Here is a 23,356-nt window from a genome sequence, read left to right on the forward strand (position 1 = left end):
AAATACAATAACTACTTGTTCTTACTTTTCTTTCTATGCTCAGACATAAAAAAAGAGGCTTTCCCAATATTACCTTTGAAGTCTGGTCAATATATGTTCTGTTTCAAAGGGTTGTCCAAAGTGTAAGTATTAACAGAATTTTGAATCTGTCTGCTTATTTTTTGCAGAGTGGAACAAAGCTAAGGGTGAATAACAATTGTAGAATTGGCATATTGAGAGCCCGGTATTAATAACCAGAACAAACAAATAATCATCAAATAGCAGCTCCCACCAGCAGCAGAAACATTACAAAATGGACTGCTTGAACCAGAACTACTCAGCAGTGGGAGTCATTTCTCATTAATGCTCCACTAAAATACAAGTACCTTTCCCAAAGCCAGAGGATAGGGCATTAGGATAAAAGCAGAGGCTCTTGAGAGTCTCTGCTTATCTTTATATTTTCATATTTTCAGGAGAAAAGGGGATATGAAGAAGACTGTAGCAAAAAGTAGAAGCACAGGATACCTTAGTATAATTTCTTGACTCCACTAATCTTTCCAAGACCCCTGACATCCACTGAAACTTGGATTGTGTTACATGGAAAGAATAGAAAGATCCCTCCAGACTCAACACAGGCCTAATTCACACCAAGATTGTCCTCATTTTTAAATACGTGAATAGCCTTATTAACATGATCAACACAGTGGTCAGGGAATATCAGTGGTGAGGAAAAAGCTTGCTTCTGATGAGAGATCAAAATATTAGAATAGGTTAGGCTGTATGAAAAGAATTAAGAAAATTCATTGTCTGACCTGTTATTACACATGAATGTAGTCTGAACATACCATAAGAGAAAGCCTTTAGAAGGAGATGTTGACTGTTCCATATAAAGGTTGGTACAAAAGTAATAGTAGGTTGGAATCATGATCACCAGGCTAACGCAGAGTCTTAATTGTCTGTGTTTCTTTTTCTATTGTTGAAATAAACAGCATGACCAATGGTAATGTGAAGAGAAGTTTCATCTTATTTTACTTTATTCCAATAGAAAGAAGTCAGAGCAAGAACTCAGAGCAGAGAACATGAAAAAGGGCTGTTTACTGTACTGCTCCACTGGATTATAAATCTGAATTTTTTAAAGTTTATTTTATGTACATGAGAACTGTTGCTCCCTTCAGTCCCACCAGAAGAGGGCATCAGATTCTACTACAGACGGTTGTTGGGAATTAAACTCAGGACCTCTGGAAGGACACTCAGTGCTCTTAACCACTGAGCCATCTCTTCAGCCCCTATATCCAGATTTCTCTACAACTCAGAACCACCTGCCCAATAGTGGCAATTCCCACAGTGCTCTGGGCCCTCTCAGTTCAATGAAAAATGAAGGCAATTCCTATCAGACATGGTCTGAGGTCAATGTGATCTGGGCAGTTCTGCAGTTGAGACTCCCTCAGGTACTCTGGGCTGTGACCACTTCACACTGATGATGACTAGGACACTAAGACAGAAATTGTTACAATAAATCAATCTCATTTTCCAATGATAAATGCATGTTTATTTGTGTAGCAGAAAATTCGTGTTCTAGGATTCAACAAACCCTAGGACACCATTTTTTTTTTTTTTTTTTTTTTTTTGCATCCTGCTGTTGTAAAAGCACTTACCTTACAAAAAGCTTTCAAGAATCTTGAAGAAGTAATAATATATTGAATTTGATGGGTGAAGAAAGCCTGAGTTTGTCAACCTTTGAAACATCGGTTTTGTGGTATGTATTTATATGTTGTATATGACCTTTGCTGGTGCTGCTGCTGGCTGCTGGCTACATGTATTGCAGTTTTTTTGTGAATCTCAGTGATCTGCTGAGCACACTTCTCAGGTGTATGACTTGTAGTGAATCAAACCAGTAGCAGCCCACCAACTAGGAGCATGGTCTTTGTTGGTCCACACTTGGATTTGAGAAGTGCTTTGGAGAACCTTCTTGGCACAACCACTGAGATGATAATGAGATTATTATATATGATTCACTTTTCCAGCGTCCCACAATCCAATCAAGTAAATTGTTGATATTGTGATGAAAACAAGAGGTCATAGATGAATGCAATGATTAAAAATCATCTCATGATGGATTCACATTTTCATCTTTCTAATTGGTTTCAATGATGATCATTTGATGAATGACCATTGAGTAGTACACATTGAGTTCTTTGGTGAATTCTATACTTGTAAGTAGATCAGATTAAATGAGCATTCTCAATTAGATACTGACAACTTAAGTTGGTCATCTACTGTATACTCTATTACATACTCTCAGGTCTATAACACAAGTACTTTAACAATCACAGGCCTATGCAATCATAAGCAATACTTGGTTCACGGTGTTGCTGTCAGGGATTCTACTGCTCTCTAGCCTGTTTTCAACTTAAACAAGTACATTTCTCAAGTTGGCTTGTGAACTGATGACATTTTTAATTTTTCACATAAAAAAAAAACAACGTAAAAAATGTCTTCAACTATTATGCTTCAGAAATAACATTCTATCCAGATTGCTTTCTAGAGCAGATCAAGGATAAATATATACTAAATATGTATAAGCCAGCTATGGTTCAAACCCCAGTTTGACATTATATCAAGTAGTGTGGTACCCAGTGGCATAGACTGAATGCTGTAGAATTATTCAGAGACTATTTGGTAAATGAAATTTAGTCTCTGAAATATTATGAGTGGAGATTATTTGTAGTGTCTGCCAAGCAGAAAATTCTAAATCTAAAATGTACTCTTGTGCCAGCCTTTCCAAGGAAGGTATGCAGGCTGTGGCTCTGAGATCAATAGACAATCCCCAAAGCTATAAAATAAATACATACTTGCTTTATATACACACAGAGAATTTTTCAGTAGTTATTCTTTATGGGGCTTTTATAATGCTGTAGTAGTGAAGGCCAGCCAAACAATGGGAATTATCAAAGTTTAATGCTGTGAAAAGAGACTGAAATAGTGGCTAAAGTAACTTGACAGTACTTAATAATCAAATACTGATTACTGTCAAACATCACCTTGGAGATTTAGAAATGAGAAACACAAATAGAAGTTTACTTAGATGATTTAAGCAGAAGATCATTAATAAGAAAAGTTCAAAGATACTGTCACGAAATATTCACACATCATAGGTGACAACTGTAGACACTAGAACATTAAGTTATGCAACACAGTGTTGTTTTAAAAATGGAAATCACTTACCAACAAATAACTACTAAGTCCCCAATCCACAAGTTTCAAACTAAAGATGAGTATGACTGGAAATTAGGAAAATATGGGAAATCATTACAGGACTTTCTTTGCATACAAGGTCCAAATATAGTACTTCTTTCAAAATGCTAGAAAGTGAGCTTAATCATCTAAGTCTATTTGAAGAAATAGGTGAAGGTTCTCATAGCAAGGGTCCTATAGCATAGGGGGAATAATAAAATCGTGAAATAGTTGTACAGTAAGTACTTAAGTGAAGGTATGTGAAATTTACATAAAATATTAATCTATATTATGTCAAATTATTTTAAAATTAGTATTCAAAACAATAGAAATTAAATCACTTATCTGTGTCTTGACAGACATATAAGAGTCTCATAAAAAACACACACACATACACACATACACCATACACACACACACACACACACACACACACACAAACATATATATATATATATATATACATATATATATATATATTTTATATATATTTATATATATGGTGTAGGAATTTGGAAAATTTAGAAAACACTATGGTATAGAAACATTTTCAAACACTGCTAACTAAAAACAAATTTTACAACAATTTTAACTGAAAATTTGTACAAATTTTCCCATTTTAAAGCCTCAAGAATTATGATGCAACATGGCTTCAGCCACCAGGATGTCTTAGCAGGTAAAGACATTCTTAATGAAACCTAATGACCTGAGTTCCATCCCCTGAACTACATGGTAGAAGGGGAGAACCCATTATTTGTAGGTGTTCTCTCACCTCCATACATATCCCTATACACATTCATGTGCATGCTTACACATTTTCCTATGTTATTTGTATATTTTATATGTATTGCATACATACTTGTATTTAGTTAGTTAGTTAGTTGTTGGTTGGTTGGTTGGTTGGTTAGTTAGTTAGTTAGGGGAGATGGCTCTGTGGATGAAATGCTATTTATACAACCATGGAGAGCTATGTTTGGACCCTGAACTCAGTAAACCTAGCATATAGCACATGCCTATAAACTAATTGATTCTATAATTAAATGCAGATAGCTGAAACTCTGTAAGCTTCTGGCCAGGTAGCCTGACATATGACTGACAACATGGAGGGACTCTGCCTCAAATAAATTATAAGTTGAAGACAGAGACCTAAGGGGTCTGACCTCTGCAAGTGTGCTATGGCACACCTGCACTTAAAGACACCTGCACACATATGTATCATAGCATAAACACACCAATGGAGGAAGTTTTTTAAACATCTTAAGTGTGTATTTAGACATGGATGGTTACACCCATGTGATGCTAGGAAGAACGTTGAAGGCCACTGTGTTCAGAAATCCCTAAGCCATAGATCCCACTAACAAAGAGGTAAGTAAATATTTCCTAAGAAAATGGAAAGAGCCCTGAGTTCAGATATGCAGATGGGTTTGAATCCTATCTTGGAATAATAACCAAATATTATCAGGTTGTGAATTAGCATATGATTCTTCACCTGTAAAATGGAATAATCATAAGTGATGACTATAGGATAAGATGAGATAATGCCTAAGGAAGTATGTCACCATTTTTTAAGAGGATGGTATCACTGGGTTTTATGCTAGTATACATTTTTTCCTATAGATATGAACAGAATATATGATTATTTGGTTTTCTCGTCTTGTGTTTTAATATCTCTAGTGTGAGAGTATAAGTCTGAGCCTCCTGGCTTAGCCACTGTGCTTCTAGAATATTTTCATTTTTAAATAAATAAATTGAGTAACTTTCAAAAGAAGAGAAAACAAGGAAAAAAAAAAAAACCTAACTGACTTTCTAGTAAAATATCTTATTTTTTATAATGGGAAGAAAAGTTGCAAACTGCAAGCAATAAGTCAAGATATACCAAGAAATGTGGACCCCCTGGGTAGCATCCATTTCATTTCTTATAAGTGTCACTGAAAAATATCATATTGAGTCCAGAGTGGCTATTTTATAATAGTTTCTCTGGTGAAGAAAATGTGACAGAGCTTCTGTATCAGTCAATGTGATTAACTTATTGTCTCTATGTCTCATGCTGTGTCTGAGAGGCAGATGTGAAAGTACAATGTCTACGAAGAAAAGGAGAGAAAGACAGGTGGCCCCGTCCAGTTTATCAGAAAGGATTATAACTTATACCTCTCAGTGAACAGACTAATTTTATTTCTAAGAAAGGAGTTCTCATCCTTTGAATAAGAATGTCTTTGACTGAAGGTTGCTTGTAGTGCTTGTAGTGAGAAAGACAGAAAAATAAAAAAAGAATTGTCCTATAGGGCTCTATGAGGAAGGTTTTTATCACTCTCGCCTGGATATAAAGTAGAGATGATTCATAAACTAAATGCTTTCTATAGATGTAGGTCATAACCCAAATACATAACTTTAAAATCTTATGGGTTATGAGTGAGCAATTGTTTACATAGTACAGTGATGTTTTGGCTTCCCAGATATACACCTGTGTTCTTTAAGCTTCATCCATGTCCCCTTGAAATTACTAGATAAAGTCTGATATAGTATAAGAATTGTCATGTAGATGGGTATGGATTGGCAATTCAATGTTTTCTGTTATCCCTCTACCTATTACCATCTTCAACCTAAATGAATTTTCATCAGGGTGTGATGTGACAGTTTTCCTGGGGAGATGCAAACATACATATCTACTAATCTCAAATACAGAGCACATGACCAAATAAGTACAGATGCAACCAAAGTCTAACTTAGTGAGACAATTAGTCTATTGGAGTTGATTACAGTAATATGGGTGAGAAATTATTTACAAAAGCAGAAATAACTCAATGGCAGCTATGTCACCAAAGACAACCTCTGCACGGCCGATAACTCACAAAAACTGGAGACCCAGAGCACATTGCACAATTGGCAAGAAGCTCAACATGGTGAATTCTGTGGCTTAGTTGGTCAGAGCCCCTTGATGGCAGCAATGCTTGTCTCTAAGAGTCTTTGGAGCTTCTGCTTGACTGAGTATGACTCAATGCAAACAGAAGCTTGCTGTATATAGTAAAGAGGCACTTTCCAGAAGGGTTGGACCTAGTAAATCTGGTCAATTTCAGGGACTTCTGAAGCCATTTTGAGTCACTTTTTGTCCTGAGGAGCTTCCCTGCAATATATAATGTTTCAGTCTCCAGGAACTGTGGGAAGCCACATGTGCCATTGCAGGGTGGCGCTGGCCACCACGCATACGTAGGCAGTAAACTTTTTTGCCAAGATGAGGTTTTGAGAATTAACCAATCAGATGAGAGACAAGTTAACCAATCATATGAGAGAGAAGTTAACCAATCAGATGTAGACATGCAAATGAGGTGGTAAGCACAACCCATGCATAACCAATCCGGGTGTGAGACACACCTCTCCCAGGCCTATATAAGCAGCACCAGTTCTGGGCTTGGTGTCTCTTCACCTCTGCAGTCAAGCTCTCCCAATAAACGTGTGCAGAAGGATCCTGTTGCAGCATCTTGCTGGAGAGCCAGGGCACATGCAAGAAGGAACCAGCTATGCAATAAGTTTGCATGGAACAATGGAACATCTTCATAGCCACTGACAAAGTAATCTAAAAATAAACATTTCTTTTGGTAAACATTTTTCCCCTAACAAAATGAGACACATCACCTGCGGGGCACTGGCATGGGGGAACAAAGGGAGTGGGAGAAAACCTGCTGTGGGCGGGCAGACTAGGGAGGACTGCTGCACACTTTCCACATGGCCCGTGATGGGTGTCTGGCTGTGGAAAGCCACTGACCCAGCCTGCAGGGAGTGGACAAGGGGCAGTCTTAGGTCTTTGGGCCTCACAGAGGCCAGAGATATCAGGCTCTCAGTCTCAGGCATCCCAGACATAACTGGACACTGCAGAAGAACTGAGAACAAAATGGGGGTCCCGGGGGCCACTCCTTCAGCCCTGGGGCCGAAGGGAGAAGAGGGCAGGGAGAGAGGGGGCACTGGGTGGTTCTTACGTGGGTGAGAGTCCTTGGTCCAGTCTGTAGCTGGAACACAGGAAGGCCTTCCAGCAGGAAGTTTCCTCTTTAGAGGAAATCCTATCCCATTGTTTAAGCACTGCAGGCCTTGATGAGCAGAGACAGTCTATAGTTTTAGAGCTTTATTGTAGAAAGGCAGGGAAAAAGAGAGAAGGTAGAAAGAGGGAGAGAGGCCAGCCGTGGCCATGTGGAGAAAGCGGGAAAGAGGGAGAGAAGGAAGGCTAGAGATGAGAGTAAGAAAAGTGAGAGCTTAATGAGGGAGAGAAGATACCAAGCAGCCCCTTTTATAGTGGGCTAGGCTACCTTGCTGTTGTCAGGTAACTGTGGACAGGATTCTAACCAGAATGCCAGGAGCGTGGGGCTTTATCTGTGTCACTAATAGTCATAGAATTATGAAGTTGGGGGTTCTGTGGTGTCAGGCACCTGTCTCTGGGAACATGACTTACTGTTCAGTCCCTTGCAGAGTTTTCTACTAGGTCACCAGAGCAAGCCTCATTCAATGAAAATAGGCTGCCTTTCACGGCCCCACAATCACCTAGGCAATACTTTAGTTTCTGCCTTTTCCTTTTCCTACAGTATTAAAAAGATACCCCAGACAGACAGACACTGTCTTAACATAGGTTTGACTTTAGCTTTCAGTTAGTAAAATTTGGATTTCTAGAAGCTACTAGAATAATACTGCATTGTAAAGGTTTCTAAAGTAATTTCTAAAGACTAATAACCCTCTACTTCAGTCTCTTTAAGCTTATTTCTATTATTCATGGATATAAATGGACCTTCCTAATTTACATGAATATTCAAATGCTTTGATCATCCCAGTTAACATTCTAGAAGCTTAAATGAATTTTAAAGTGTTACAGATACAAATTCTCTATATACTTGTGTGATTAATCAGAAACCAAGATAATCCAAGTATCTGTAATAAAAAAAAGTCAAAAGCGAAACAATTCCCCTAGTTATGCATTTCGCCAACTTTATCACCAAATAGTTAGTTGATATGCAAGATTTCCTAAGCCTGATCCCTTTGAATGTGTGTGAAAACTTCACCTGACAAGATCAAGACCTGAACATGCTCTCAACATGACCTCTGGGTAAGTCTTGATCTTCACTTTAAAGACAACTCAGAATATGAGAACATTATATTGACTCATAGTTTTAATTCCATAATAGCTTGAAAACTCTTGATCATTATCATCATTTTCTCTCCCTGTTCTCCACTTCATTCTGTTAGTTTGGAATTGGGAGAGAGAAATGAATGACCTTCTTTCAAAAGTAACATGACATGTTAATTTTATCTCATTTTAAATGACAGAATGATTCTTTACCTCTCTCCCTCCTTAAAAATTAAGAGACCCTACGTACTTGAATATCTTTTACCTCTTGGTACTTGGATTAATGAGAGAAACCTGGTGGTTAAACGTGTCAGCTTTATGCTGTGATTGGAGATTACCTTTCTGAATGCTCACTTAAGAGGGAAAATGGGGGAGCATATCATGTGCTTCAGTCCCCACCCCACATGTGCCGCCCAGACAGCTTGACCCTCAGAAATTCTGACACCACCATGATAACAGGTAAGACCAACCCCCCACACCCCAACATCTGGCCTAACTGAGAATGAAAGACCCACAACGTGAAGACTCCCCCACGTTCTGACTCAGGAGAAGCAACACCCCAAATCACTCAAGAGAAATGGTCTTGAAGCAAACCTCAAGAGGACTTTTATTCCAGGCTCATTCTAGGGCACACAGTCATACACCATGCAGGGGTAGAGACCATGGCACCACTAGTAGATAGGTAAGGGAGTATTTAAAGGAAAAAAAAAAAAAACACAACTCAAGGGGTTGGAGAGGGTGTTGTTGGAAAATACCAAAAATACCAGTTAAGAGTCATGAGGAAGTCACAAGTCACAAAGAAAAATACCTGATAGTTGTGCAGTTATTTCTCAAGACAGTTTCTATGAGCCTCTAACAATAGCACATTTGCATAGTGGTTCCAGCAAAGGTCAGGGTGGTCTCTTTTGAACAAACACTCCCTGAATCCAGGAAGCAGGTGGGTAAAGGAATGTCGCTATCTGCTTTATGATTAGCCTGCCTTGGAGCATTGAGTCACAAAGGTCGCATTCTCAAGCCTGGACCTAAAGGTCTAGTTTTTGTTTGTTTGTTTTTCTGTTATACTTTTTCAAGACTGCCCACCCCCTGCTCCCCCCACCTGAGATGCAACTTCCTTCTGGTCCCCAACTGCACCCTTGATCAGATCTGGAGTTCCATCTCCCAACCCACCCCACTCACACCCAGAGATAGCATGACTCCCAGAAGTTCCATCCCAGCTAAGCTCACAGATCAGATGTTCCAGACACCCTCCTACTACACACAGAGACAGCCTGAGCTAAGGAGGTTCATCATAACCTGGCTCACAGGAGGGGGGACAAGCTCCAGTCAGAGACAGAAAGGCCAGTTAACTCCAAAGATAGCCAGATGGCAAGAGCAGGAAAATAAGCAATAGAAACCAATGTCACATGGCATCATCAGAACCAAGTTCTCCCACCATAGCAAGCCCTGGATACCCTAAGACACCCAAAAAGCAAGATTCTGACATAAAATCTCATCTCATGAAGATGATAGAGGATACTAAAGAGGACAAAACACTAGAAAGTCCCAGACATCAGGGAAGCAAGTGGCTCCCAGGACCCAACAAGGATAATATTAGCCAAAATACCCAACAGAAGGGAAATAGAATCTGAAGAAACCAACTCCAGTAGATAGGTATGGCTCCCCCAGTTGAGGGATGGGCCTACCCATCCATCTCAAAAAATTTAACTGTGATACGTTCCTGTCTAAAGGAAACATGGGGACAAAAGATGGAGCAGTGATTGAAGGAAAGGCCACCCAGAGACCACCCCACCTTAGGATCCATCTCATCCACAGACACCAAACCCCTACACTATTGCTGATGCCATACACTGGAAGTGCTCGCACACAGGAGCCTATAGCTGTCCTCTGAGAGGCTCTGCTAGTACCTGATTAAGACAAATGCAGCTACCCACAACCAACCATTCTACTGAGCCTGGACACCACTGAGTCCTTGGGGAGGACTGACAGAGCTGAAGTGGATTACAACCACATAGGAAGAACAACAATATCTACTAAGCAGACCCCTCTGAGCTCCCAGAGATGAAACTACCAAACAAAGTTCATACATGTTTGGGTCCATCGCTCCTACTGTATATGATGTTTATGACTGCCTTATCTAGAATCAATGGGAGGGGAGAGGCCCTTGGTCTTATGGAGGCTTGTCCCAGTGTAGGGAAATGCTAAAGGGGTGAGGCAGGAGTGGGTGGGTGGGGGAGCACCTATTAAAGGCAAAGGGGAGGGAGATAGGATGGAGGAGTTAAGGAGGGAGACAACCCTGAAAGGAGTAATTATAATGTAAATAAATAAAATAACCAATTAATTTAAAAAGGTAGAAGAGAAGGAAAGGGAAAAAGGTCAGGCACCAGGAAACTCCACTAATTCCTAGGTAATTGAATCAAAAGAGTAACATTAATGGCATCCCTGAGTGGTAGCCTTCTTGTCTCCTTAGAAATGCAGAAGGCAAACTGTTCATTGTTGTAGACAGCATTGATATGGAAATGACAGTGGTTGAGAAGGCAACACAATTCTGCATGGATACACTGACCTCAGGTTCTCCACTGTGGGGTGCCCCATCTCTCATGGCTATTTCAACTTCTTTGAGGTCACAGTTAATTAGTAAACAGCTTGAAAAGGTGGCACTTAAGGGGGGTGGTGCTCCACATTAGATTATTCATACATACTCATGAATACACTCTCACCACACAAGGGGATAGAATATAAATATCAGGGTACAGAGGGACCACAACTTTAAAAATAACTGAAAACAATGTAATTAAAATATCTAGCTTTGAGGAAGAGATGAATAAAAAGAACTCTTTGAAATTACCAATTCAAATGTCTTCCTTTTACAAATGAAAAGCTAAGCAAGAAAGAAGGGGAAGTGATCCTCACAGGTACCACAGAAGCTGTGGGATGACAAGCATCAACCCGATGTTGGTCTTAGTTTCTTTATTGCTCTATTTTCTCCTTATGCTATAGTGAACCTATTTATAAATACTGTGGGCAAGAAGTGATCATAGTAGCAAATACATGGTATTATCTCAATGGGTTACTTCTCAGGAAGGGTAAGAAATAGATGAGTAGTTGTTTCTTTTTTCTAATATTAGAAATTTAATACTGTTCTTTGACTGATAAATACCAGGAAGATTTGATTCCACCAAGCTACTGTCCTAACAGCCATGCTCCTTTCTGGTTTCCCATGCATGAGATTACTTTGATTTTCCCAATGTTTTTTAGTTTATCTGTAGTGACATCTGTGTGTGTAAGTGTGTGTGTGTGTGTGTGTGTGTGTGTGTGTGTGTGTGTGTGTGTGTGTGTGTGAGAGAGAGAGAGAGAGAGAGAGAGAGAGAGAGAGAGAGAGAGAGACTAGAGACTCAGAGCATGAGACACATCCTAGTGGGAAGTAAGACCATTTCATTCATGTATTCTTCTGAAGGGCTTTTGTTGGTGCATTGTATGCCAATGGTTGTTACTAATTTCTTACCTCCTACTTTTCCTTAGTAAGAGGACTATGGTTTTTAAAATAGTAATTTTACCAGCTAGATGATTCTTTCCTAGACTTCCCTGGAATTGGGAACATCTGTATGCCTGTTTGTTGTAGAAGGATAAAGGGATGAGAAGTGACTTCAGAATGTGTCCACAGGTAATAAGAGAAGGCTGAACCACTTTTGCTTTGTGAGATAATGGAAATGTGTGGTGCGGTTCTACACATATTCCTGGAAGGCAAATGCAGGGGGTACATGGGACAATGAGGGAATTTGTCCAAGAGGTCTGATCATGTGGACACCCTTTCAGCTACAGAGAAACCCTTCTGACCCAGGCAGGGTCCACTTGGAAAGCAGAATGGCTATCATGCCAGTGTCTGGAATATCTCCCTGTGTCTAACTTTCATAGTGAATTACTTCCTACGTAGTACATAGGAAATAGATTGCTCACATTTTAGCAATCACAAAATGAACAGGAACCTTCACTGGAAGGAAATAGTACTGAAAGACCCACAACGTGAGGACTCCCCCACGTTCTGACTCAGGAGAGGCGACACCCCAAAATCACCCACAAGAAACGGTCTTGTTGTAAATTGCAAGAGGATTTTTATTCAAGAGCGCTCTCAGGCCCACGCAGGGGTAGAGGACCGTGGCGCCCCGAGTAGCTGGATTAGGGGGTATTTAAAGGAAGAAACCACAACTTAAGGAGGTGGGAAGGGCATTGCTGGAAAATACCAAAAATACCAGTTAAGAGTCACAAGGAAGTGTAAACTTACAAGAGTCACAAGGAATACCTGGTAAGTGTTAACTCTCAAGACAGCTTCTAAGAGCCCCTAACAATAGCACATTTGCATTGCAGGTTCTGGATGACTTTCTTTGAATGAGCACTCTTTGAACCCAGGAAGCGGGTGGGTGGAGGAATGTTGCTATCTGTTTTATGATTAGCATACCTTTACAAAGGCCACATTCCCAAGCCTGGCCTATAGGCCTAGAATTCTGTTTTTACTTTGTTATACTTTCAGTACTTATACAGAGAAATTGAAACCTCAAAATTAGCTAGGGAGAAAATGATCCAAAGGTATAAATCCTGGTTAAGAATGTCCATAGTCTGAACAATAGAGGGCTTTTTCTTATGACCGTGTTTCTAGGACTTAGAACATGGTCCAGTTGCTCTTTTTAGATAAATTTTGTAAGTAGGCAATAGGAACCCACTTTTTTTTTAGTGATCTGCGCTGAGTATAATTTTTTTATTGAAATTAACCCGGCATTAGTTATAATTTTTATGTATGTAGTGTAAATTCTTACATTCAATTTTGCTCATACATTTAAGAAATAAAAAGAAAACATTATAGCTTTCTAAGTAATTTTATCTTTTTAGCCTTCTAGCTTAACATTTATATACTAGTATAAATCTGTTTCTAACTTGATGAAAATTGCAATGAATAGTCCACTTAATCTACAGTAGTATTAAACTCTAGAACTGGGAATTCAGTCTTTCAGGTAGAGGAACAACAATAGGTACATTTGCTTTAAGAAAAATATTTGAGTGGAACATTAGTGATTCAAAGTTTGATTTGAAGAGCAAAGAAAATACTCTCACACTACTGGTAGCAAACAAATCTAGACTTTTTTTTTTTTTTTCTAATACAGATTTAGACTCATATAACACCATCATACATGGAGGAGGCATACTAATAAAAGGAGGATAGCTATCAAAGGAATACTTGCAGGTCACTTATAAAAGTCATTTTGGCATGAGTTTTTCCTGAGTTTTTCTTGTCCTCATATTATAGATTGTGTACTAAAAGTAGGATTATCAAATGACTTCTAAATTTTCACACACTTTATAATTCTTGAAACCAGGATGAGAAGGTAAGCATGTTAGCTTTGAAGTCTTCTCACTTCATGGGAATTACTGATGCAGTGAACAAGTTGTGATAGATCTAAAAAGATTTAAAGTTAAATCCTAAGACTGGAATTTGGGTCATGGAAATTAGATGAAGAATTATATCTGAATTGGCAAGTACTCTGGAAATGAGAATAACATCCAGAGATGCTATGAAAAGGAAGGTTTGTCGAGAAGAGCCAAATATAAGAAAGGTACTGTTGGAGGAACTTCATTGAGTTAGGTAAAGTTCAAGGCAGCTTTCATGATAAACTCTGTGGTGTGACACCCTACTGAGTGGCCTCCCTTTCAGTATTAGAATAACCATCTTGTATTTACCCAATATTATTTAACACAGGTGATGAAATGCCATTGTCTTGGATATATCATATTCTGTAATGAAGACAAAGGTGATAATGATGATTCTATAATTTTATCTTACTGCAGTGGAGTCTCTCTTAACAGACTGGAGTAAGACTGGAGCAAGGAACTTTTGCAGACATTAGAAGGCTGATGGAGAAGACTATTGGCAAGAACTACCAGGCCCTCCTAAGATGTTGACTCTTTGCTGGCAGGACCAGGTGAGAGGAGAGAACCGGGTCCAGCTGGGTCTGTCCAGGGCTAAGCAGATGGAGAATCAATGCCCCAAAAGAAACAGACTGGGCCACTGGGAGTCTTGTCAAAGCAGGAAATCGTTTTATTAAATCAGCCTCTTGCTTATATAGGGTTGAGGGAGGAGGTGGAGATTTTTGTTGTGGTGAGATGATATAGGAGGCAGGGAAGGGTGACAGGGTATGGGGTGACTGACAAGGCCAATGAAGTTATTCTACATCAGCGATAGCTAGGCAAAGGTGGGTTTAAGCAGGTCTTGCTGAGTCACTCTAGTGTGGAAGTGAGTGAGGTAGTTTCCCATACTCAAGCCAGGCTCAGGTCTTTCCATTAGGCCATAGATTTTTGGTTGAGTTAGGTCTATCACCAGGCTAGAAGAATCATGGTGCTTTAACTACAAGGAAGTAACCCGTAACAATTTGAAAGAACATGGAGTATGTGTTTTCTGCATTCAGGCCTACAGATGAGAACACAGCTCATCACATGTCTTGATTACAGACATGGGGCTCCCAATCAAAGACTGTACTTACTACGAGTAGTTCCTAGATCCAAGGGAAGTATGAAAAAATTAAATATGAAGAGACTTAATCACCAAGTCTGAGGTGACATAATGCACAGCAGTAGAAAGCCAATACAATGAATGGTAAAGTCAGTATCAATGAAGCTTAGTGGGATGGGTTATAGTATGGAAATAAGCAGCAGAATGGCACAAGGCAAGACTTCTCCCCAGAACTAGGGCTCTAGTGGGTGTATGTAAATGACTCAAGAGCAATGCAAGATTTGAGTTTGCTGCACAGGGTACAACTTGTTGGTAGAATTAGCAGTAAAGTAGGTAAGAAACTTAAGGATATAAGTGATAAGAGAAAATGGATCCAAAGAGGGATGTGAACCAATTACTCTTGTGGGGCAGTGAGCTGTTTACAGACAGCCTGGTCCCCAGTTGAGCACAGGCCTTGAACCACATTGACCCTAAGGGATGGCAGTTGTTCGGCCATGCATCCTGAGTCCCTGGCTCCTGTCACAGCTAAAACCTTCCACAGCCCACCCCTCCACCCCCACTCCTCCAACCCCCAATCCCTTCAACCCATAACCCCAACCCACACCTCCCACCCCCATCAGAGAGGTGTGTGGCCATCAGTCAGTAGGCAATGCCCCAAGCTCCTGGTATTGTATCTGGACCCCACCCTCACAGTTTCCTGGCAACAGCCAGGTAGGCTGGGCCCACTATAACAGGGGCTGATTGTCCCTCCTCCCTCACTTGCTCTTTTACTCTCTTGCTTCTCTCTTGCTCCCTTGCTTCCCGTCTCTCCCTATCCCCTTATCCCCTCTCTTCACATGGCCGTGGCAGGCTTCTACTCTCCTACTTTCTCACTCTCTCTGCCTTTCTATAATAAACACCTTAAAACCATGGACTGCATCTTGTCATCTGGACCCACCATGCTGGAGCAATGGAGCAGGTCTTCCCCTAATGAGCCTCGTATCCAACTTCGGCCCAGGAGAACGTTTTTGTGTTCTAAGCCACCCACCCAGCCAAGCCAACTCAAACAACCTGCCTGGCGACCACCCAAGGACTCTCCTTCCCGTAGGAACCTGCGGGAGCCCCTCTCCCTGCCCTTTTTCCTTAGGGCCCAGGCCAGAGTCCACCCGTTGGCCCTAGCTCTGTTCTTAGTTTTTCCATGACATCCAGTGGCATCTGAGGTATCCAAGACTGAAAACCTGACGTCCCTGGCCTCCATGCTGCCTAGGGTCCCCAAAACGGGCTCTTACGTGGCACCCAGTGGCCTCTGTTGTGCCTGAGAGTCTGAGCCGGATTCCAGCAGGTCCACAGAGACTGCAGACTGTGCTTCCCCACCCCTGGAGTGCGGCCCTGTGGGTTCTCACAGCCCGGTGCCTGCCCAGTGGTTCTGTGGGGTGCACACAGTCAAAGTTCCCCTGTCCCCTGTCTGAGCCCTGGGCCAGATACGGGACACCATTTTTAACCCACATACTCTGATTTAATAATAAAAAGAAAAGGGAGATTGGAAGACAGACAAAAAGTGAGAACTGTCTTCAGACATGAATTAGAGACTCCTGGGAAGGGAAGGAACAGTATGTTTTCTGTTTGGCCTACTGCTGAGGGACACAGAGCATTTGAGAAACGATGCTTCTTAAGAAGTACAGGGGAGAAAAGCATCCTATTCAACATAAGTAGGTTCTTGTCCTTTTTGTGATGATGTAACAAAGGAAAGAATTTACATTCACTAATCATAGCACAGAAAACAAAAGTCACCTAAAATTTCATTGAAATTGAACCCCAGAAAGAGTTAGAGATAGGAAATGATCCTGAATTTTCAACTTTGTATCACTTGGCCATAGAGTAAGAAGCTGAAAGAGAAAGCAAAAATTTTTCTCTTTGTTTTATATATATACACACACTCTCCTTCCCGTAGGAACCTGTGGGAGCCCCTCTCCCTGCCCTTTTTCCTTAGGGCCCAGGCCAGAGTCCACCCGTTGGCCCTAGCTCTGTTCTTAGTTTTTCCATGACATCCAGTGGCATCTGAGGTATCCAAGACTGAAAACCTGACGTCCCTGGCCTCCATGCTGCCTAGGGTCCCCAAAACGGGCTCTTACGTGGCACCCAGTGGCCTCTGTTGTGCCTGAGAGTCTGAGCCGGATTCCAGCAGGTCCACAGAGACTGCAGACAGAGAGAGAGAGAGAGAGAGAGAGAGAGAGAGAGAGAGAGAGAGAGAGAGAGAGTTAATGGCCATTGCATTTTATCCTAAATCTTTCTGATTGAAATATCACAGTTGTTTTGAGAATAAAAAAATTTTTTCTCTTGCAGTTTTTATGTATTATTTTTAAAAATTGGCCATTCAGTTTTACACACACACACACACACACACACACACACACATACAAATATTCATTCATTCCTTGGCATGTGTCAAAATAAGAATGGATTGGCTACTTCCCCAAATGTAGGCTTCGTTAATGACTCCAGTTCATACAATATGTATAGTCAAGAGAGCAGACATTTTATTCACATTTGCTGGTCCAACAAATGTCACACACACACACTTTGTTTCAGTCCTTGCTTAATATAAATGATTCAAATCCCCTGACCTTTCACATAACCTGTGAATGCTGGTTTTACTCCCCTGTACGTTGAGTGAATTAGCTACTTTCTCTGAAGATACTTAGCTGTGAAGGTATATTTTAAAATCTTGAAAGTAGGCAAATACTAGTGACAGAGTTGATCATGGGTCATAGCATGAAATTTAGAAAAAAAAAAAATCCATCAGGTTCAGAACCCCACTAGTGTATAATTTACAAATACTCTTTTAGTATTAAACATCAGGGTATAAGCATTTGGAATTATTTCTCTAGCCATAGTTTTTATGCTTTGTTTTTGTTTTTTAAATGTATACATTTGGAAGTATATGTGAATGAGCAACACTGTGCGAGGTCATATGTGTGACTTAGTACACACATGCAAATCAGATGGGAGCTTGAGGATATTAGATCTTTTCACCCTGTGGAGCCATGTAACTGCACCTAGATCTTCTAACTTTCTAGCAATCATATACACCAGCCTAGCTACCTGGCTATGAGTTTTAACAGACTGGAGCGAAGAATCCTCTTGCCAATGTTAAAAAAAAAAAATCTCTACAAGCTGTGTTCTGAAGGCCTATAGAGCAGAACATTTGGCAGGGAACCTCAGTGGCTACTAAGATGTGGGGATATTAGTGCTACACCTACAAGCAAGCAAACTGGCAGTCTGAAACAACTGGAGGCAGATAGCTGAAAAATTTAAAATCGCTAGTTCTGCTTCATTCTCAAAACCAAACATTTTAGATTTTATGAATGTAAATTTCATTAGAGAAGTTAAATTTTTGTGATAATTATGCTTTAATGGCATTATGATCAAAATAAGCCACTCTCTGATGTATGAAGCTTCACCATTCAATCTGATTATATTTAGACATAATTCCTTTTAGAAACAATTAAGGTTAGTTGAAGTCACAAATCCAGGGTTGATCAATTCTTCATAATCAGACGAAGATACCAAAGCTTTTCTACATGAATACAAAGAGCAGTCACATAGGGATACAGCACAGAGAGCTGGCCACTGAAGAGCAACACTCCACGTAGGATAAATATGACCTTCATCTGGGTCATGACTTCTGATCTCCAGAATTGTGAAAAAGTCTTTACTGTTGAAACCTCCAAGACTTTTTCTGTGAGAGCCTTTAGTTCCTGGAACAACATCTGGTATAATCAAATGTTGAATGAAATGATAAACAACCAACTTTCTCTCTTTTTTAAACTCTTTATTGATTTTTTTTTATGAGTTTCACATCATGTACCCCAGTCTCATTCATCTACCTGGCTCTTCATTGCATACTCTGCCATTGCAAGCTCTCCCCCAAAAGAAATACAGAACAAAAATTAAATAAATAAATAAATAAATAAATAAATAAATAAAGCATAGAAAACATCTCGTGAGGGAAGCCGCAGTATGTCATAATGTGTTCCAGTATACCATTTTGTCCATACATCTTTATTTCCAAATGTTCATTGCAATTAATTGTTGCTTTGGCTCAAGGCCTCTGGTTTCTGTCACATCATCAATATTGGATCCTCACAGGGACTTCTCTCAGTTATCCCGTTGTTTCCCTGTGTCGTGGAGGATCAACAGGACCTGCCATTTCACATACTTCAACAATTCATAGATGAGATAGATTTGGGGACAGGCCAACTCAAAGCCCAAGATCTGGGCCTAGCTAGTAGCTGTGCTGGCTAGCCTGTCAGTTCTCCCATATCCACACCACCATCCACATCCAGCACTTTCCCAACTACCTCACCCGATGCCTCACTGGCAGGGGGTTAGGGTTAGCTCTTCCAGTCTCATACCCTCAAGGCTAGCTTACCTACACTCATGCCACAAGAGCCTGCTCCACTGTGCTGCTGCCCAGTAGAAGCACAGGTCCCACTTATCCAAAAAGCTGTTTCTGGTGAGAAGTAGGGCCAGATCTCCTGGTCTCTTAACACTGGGGGCCATATTTTCTGACTGTCACAGGTGGCAAGGGGCAGGGGGGTGAAGGGCATCACACCTGGGTCCACACTACCTCATAGCAGATGAGTGGTGGGACCAGATCTCCTGTACTTATTCCCTAAGGGCCTGGCTCACCAATGCCCCTGTCACCAGGGCCAGTTCCACTATGATGGACAAGTTGCAAGGCAGTGGGTGAAAGGTGGAGCCAGTTCTCCAGAGTGATAATAGCCAGTGAGATGTGGGGCCAGTTCTGCACAGCCCTTGGTCCCAAATGGCCACCCAGATCAGGGACATCTTCATGGTCTCTAGTAGTACTATGAGCCATAGGGACATCAACACAGAACCTTACTGCTGAATGGGCTCAGACCCAGACATGGCCCTCAGTGACACCATGGGCTCAGGTGGCGGAGCTAGCAACTCACAACAGGCTATTCCTTTACACCTCAACTCCAGTTCCATCTGTCTTCATAATGCTTAAACTGATCTGCTTCACTTTCTGTTTTCTCCTGTCTGTCCACCATATACTTGTACACTGTATTGGCTCCTGCTGTGACTGGGCCAAATTGCTGATGGGCCTTTGGGTGTCTTCCTCTTCCTATGCCATGTGGTGTGCTAGAAACCAGGCCTCTGTCCACAGCTCACCGATCCATGCTGTGTGGTGGCAGGTGGTCTTTTCCTGCTTGTCCTGTGTAGCATGAATGTGGGCAGAACTCTATGTCCAGAATTTTATTAATATATAATATAGTCATGTCTGCTCTATCTTCCATCTGAGGTGTGTATTAGTTAGAGAAATCAATAATGCTGTTCCTATGTTGTGGAAAATATTTAAAAAATAATGCAATTCATGCTATGCCGACTGGCACTGGTGGGCTGACCGGCCAGGCACTGGCGGGCATAGCCAGCCTGTTCTCATCTCGTGGAGACTGACTCAGAGATCCAAAATCTTTCCACTCAGCTCACTAAGTTCCCACTGGTGGGTCACTACCATGCCAGACCCATGCTTCAAAATTCTCATGACCTTTTGGGGTGCACTTCTTGCAAACCCATGCTTTGCCACCATACCTTTCCCTTTGGAACCCCATTGAGCCACTTCAGGAAGGAAAAGACCACACAAAGTTCATTCATAATCAAGGGTAACTCAATTGCTGAGCGCAACAACTAGAATCCTAATCTTGTAAGCCATATTAAATCTAAATCCTCAGGTCGAAAATCCTGAGTTCACCATCTAGAATCGGCTGTCACTAGTAGCTACATCTTGTTCTACCGTTGTCCTTGTCCAAAAGACCATCTCTCTCTATCTCTCTCCTACCTCCTCTCTTTCTCTATCAAACCCGGAAGTCCTGCCTATTCATCTAGTGATTGGTTTCTTTATTCATTAGAGGAAGGTTCAGAAGAAGTCAACTGAATACATGACTCATTCCTCATTCCAGACAACTCCTCCTCAGAAAGTGGAATTAACATCAAAACGTAAACAACACCAGGGTCATCCACAACATGGATGACCTTAAAAAAGAAAATTTTCTATTAAAATTCCTTAAATGAGAAAATATTATGAACTATGTTACTCCTGGGTATATACCAACGAACTCGTTGTGAAGAGTTTATATACACCACAGGTGTTTGCACATCCATGTATTTTTATAATATCCCTTGCTATAGCCATGTTATAGAATGTCTAGGTCTGTGTCCAAGGATGAATGAATGAAGAAAATGTAGCTATATATAAACAACAGTTATATTCAGGAATTTGATTGAAAATTGATGAAATTTGAGAATATAATACTGTGAAATAAACAGACAAAACCTATGTTTTCTCTCCTTTGTGTATGTCAGATTTTATATAGACATATAAAATCACTCATGCATATAGATGATGATGGATGAGACACGAAAACTGAAATAAAACTATCTGGGGAAGAAAGGGAACAGTAGAATGATAAATAGCATGAATAAAGTAAAATTTCATGATATATTTGAATGAAATGATTTTATCAACCTTGTCACTAGGCACCATCAGCAGAGAACAACAAATATATATTTTTAAAAGAAAACCATGGATATCTGACGAATAGTATGTTTGCTGTTTTGCTAACACTGTAGTCTTATTTTAACACCTATATTATTACATGTGTCAAGTATTTATGAAATCATTTGTATGTATTCAAATTTTATGAAGTATATTCATAAAATCACTCTTGACATGGATTGAGGTATGACTAAACTGATTTAGGACATTATTCTAGAGATTCAAGTTAATAATAATTCTACTTGCCTATAGGAAAATATGTAGGCATGGAAGAAAACATTATTTGGTAGTCATTTACCATCCTGACAGCTAAGCATATTATTGTTATGAAGCCACATAGATAGTAGTAAAAGACTCCCTGCCATCTAATCATTCTTAGGTTTCAAGCATTAATGACAATTAGATATTAGATATGGGGTAATGCCAAATCCCGTATCAGAGTTGGGAGGAAAAAAAAAAAGACTTGCGAGGACTTGATGCGAGAACTTAGACATTTATTTGTAAGGGAAGACATTGAGGAGGTGAGAAAACACAGTGATTTTTAGAAAGCAAGGAGCCCAATGAACCTCTAGAACCTGAACAAAAGCTAGTGGTTCCCAGCAGGGATTCAGAGAAGCACAGCTATTGATCCCACCTGCACAGCTGCTCTAGGTGTAACAGTGATCAAACTACTGTTCCTTTTCCTGGATCACTTGGCAACCCCTCTCACTGATAGAATATCCACTAGAATTCACCTGACAATAAATCTTGGCAGTAGACTTGGACGAGTTTCAGTCAAGTCCCTGAAGTACACACAGAAATGTGCAAGTGGGTGGTCATCCCTGGTTGTTCATTGCAGTGACTATATGTGCTACTGGCTCTGTGATTGCTTCTTGTCCCACTTGGCTCTAGCTTCCAGGAAACCTGGATTATTTCTTCCTTTTATTTGTTGGCTTTTCTGCTCCCTCAATATTGTTAAAACCTACTGTGCATTGGCTAAAACAATACTTAGTAGTTTTAAAAATCTTTCACGTCAGTGGCAATACTGTATTCTTATCTTTATCAGTGTCTAAATACCTCATCTGTAAAATGCAAAGTGTTCAATTGAGGGTAAAGTTCCATGATTAACTTGCATGAGTAACTTTCAGTATAAACTTGAGAAAATCTTTTCCTCTTCAAATCAAGTACTGATGGCCTTGTCTCTGAAAAAAAATACAAAAATACAAATGAGAAATTGAATGTCTAATAAAATATTTATGGTGTTTGAATAGAGTTTATATTGCCCTTATTCTGAGGTTGCATTTGAATTTAGGGGAATAATTATAGTATTTTATGAGCAAGCAGTAATTGCATGCTATACTTTTATATTCATAATTTTCTGAACAATTAAAATGCAATGAGATATTTATGTGTAAAATGATCCCATTTATAAGATAACCAAAACTATAAAATAGTTAAGAATTTGCTTACCAAAAGTATATTGTGTCTGTGGTGGTTTGAATAAAAATGGACCCCATAGGCTCATATATTTGAATACTTAGTCATTAGAGAATAGAACTCTTTGACAAGGTTACAAAAATTAGGAAGAGTGGCCTTGTTGGAGAAAGTGAGTCACTGGGGATGGGCCTTAAGGTTTCAGCTCCCATGCCAAGCCCAATATCTCTGTTAGACTGTTTAACAGGATGCAGTTCTCAGCTACGTTTCCAGCACCATGCCTACCAACATGCTCCCTGGCATGATGATAATGGACAGAACCTCTGAAACTGTAAGCAATCCTCAATTAAATATTTTCTTTATAAAATTTTCTATGGTTAGTGTGTATGTCTATAATTTTTAATTTGTGACTGGTCATGAAGAAAAATTGCTTGGTAATATTTTCTCCATAGTTCCATGTATATGGGAAGAATATTGTTTTGGTTTGATGAAAATGCTGCATATCTTTGAATACTTGGTCAAAAGTTGGTAGAACTGTTTGGGAAAGATGAGGATGTGTGTGGCCTTG

General features: G+C 40.1%; 1 long non-coding RNA gene across 2 annotated transcripts in view; it reads left to right on the forward strand.

Moving 5' to 3' along the window:
* The window catches only part of Gm31456, a 54,194-nt gene extending 31,075 nt beyond the window's left edge, over nt 1–23,119 (forward strand). The window contains exons 3-4 of one of the 2 annotated variants that reach the window (XR_874529.2): nt 14,153–14,286; nt 23,024–23,119. This is a non-coding gene — a long non-coding RNA (predicted gene, 31456). Of the gene's footprint in view, nt 1–1,024; nt 1,533–14,152; nt 14,287–23,023 lie in introns of those variants that run through there. The other variant, XR_874528.2, reaches the window with a different exon arrangement.
* Nucleotides 23,120–23,356: the final 237 nt, after the last annotated feature.

This window comes from Mus musculus, chromosome 14 (assembly GCF_000001635.26).
Source record: "Mus musculus strain C57BL/6J chromosome 14, GRCm38.p6 C57BL/6J".
Classification (NCBI taxonomy): Eukaryota; Metazoa; Chordata; class Mammalia; order Rodentia; family Muridae; genus Mus; species Mus musculus.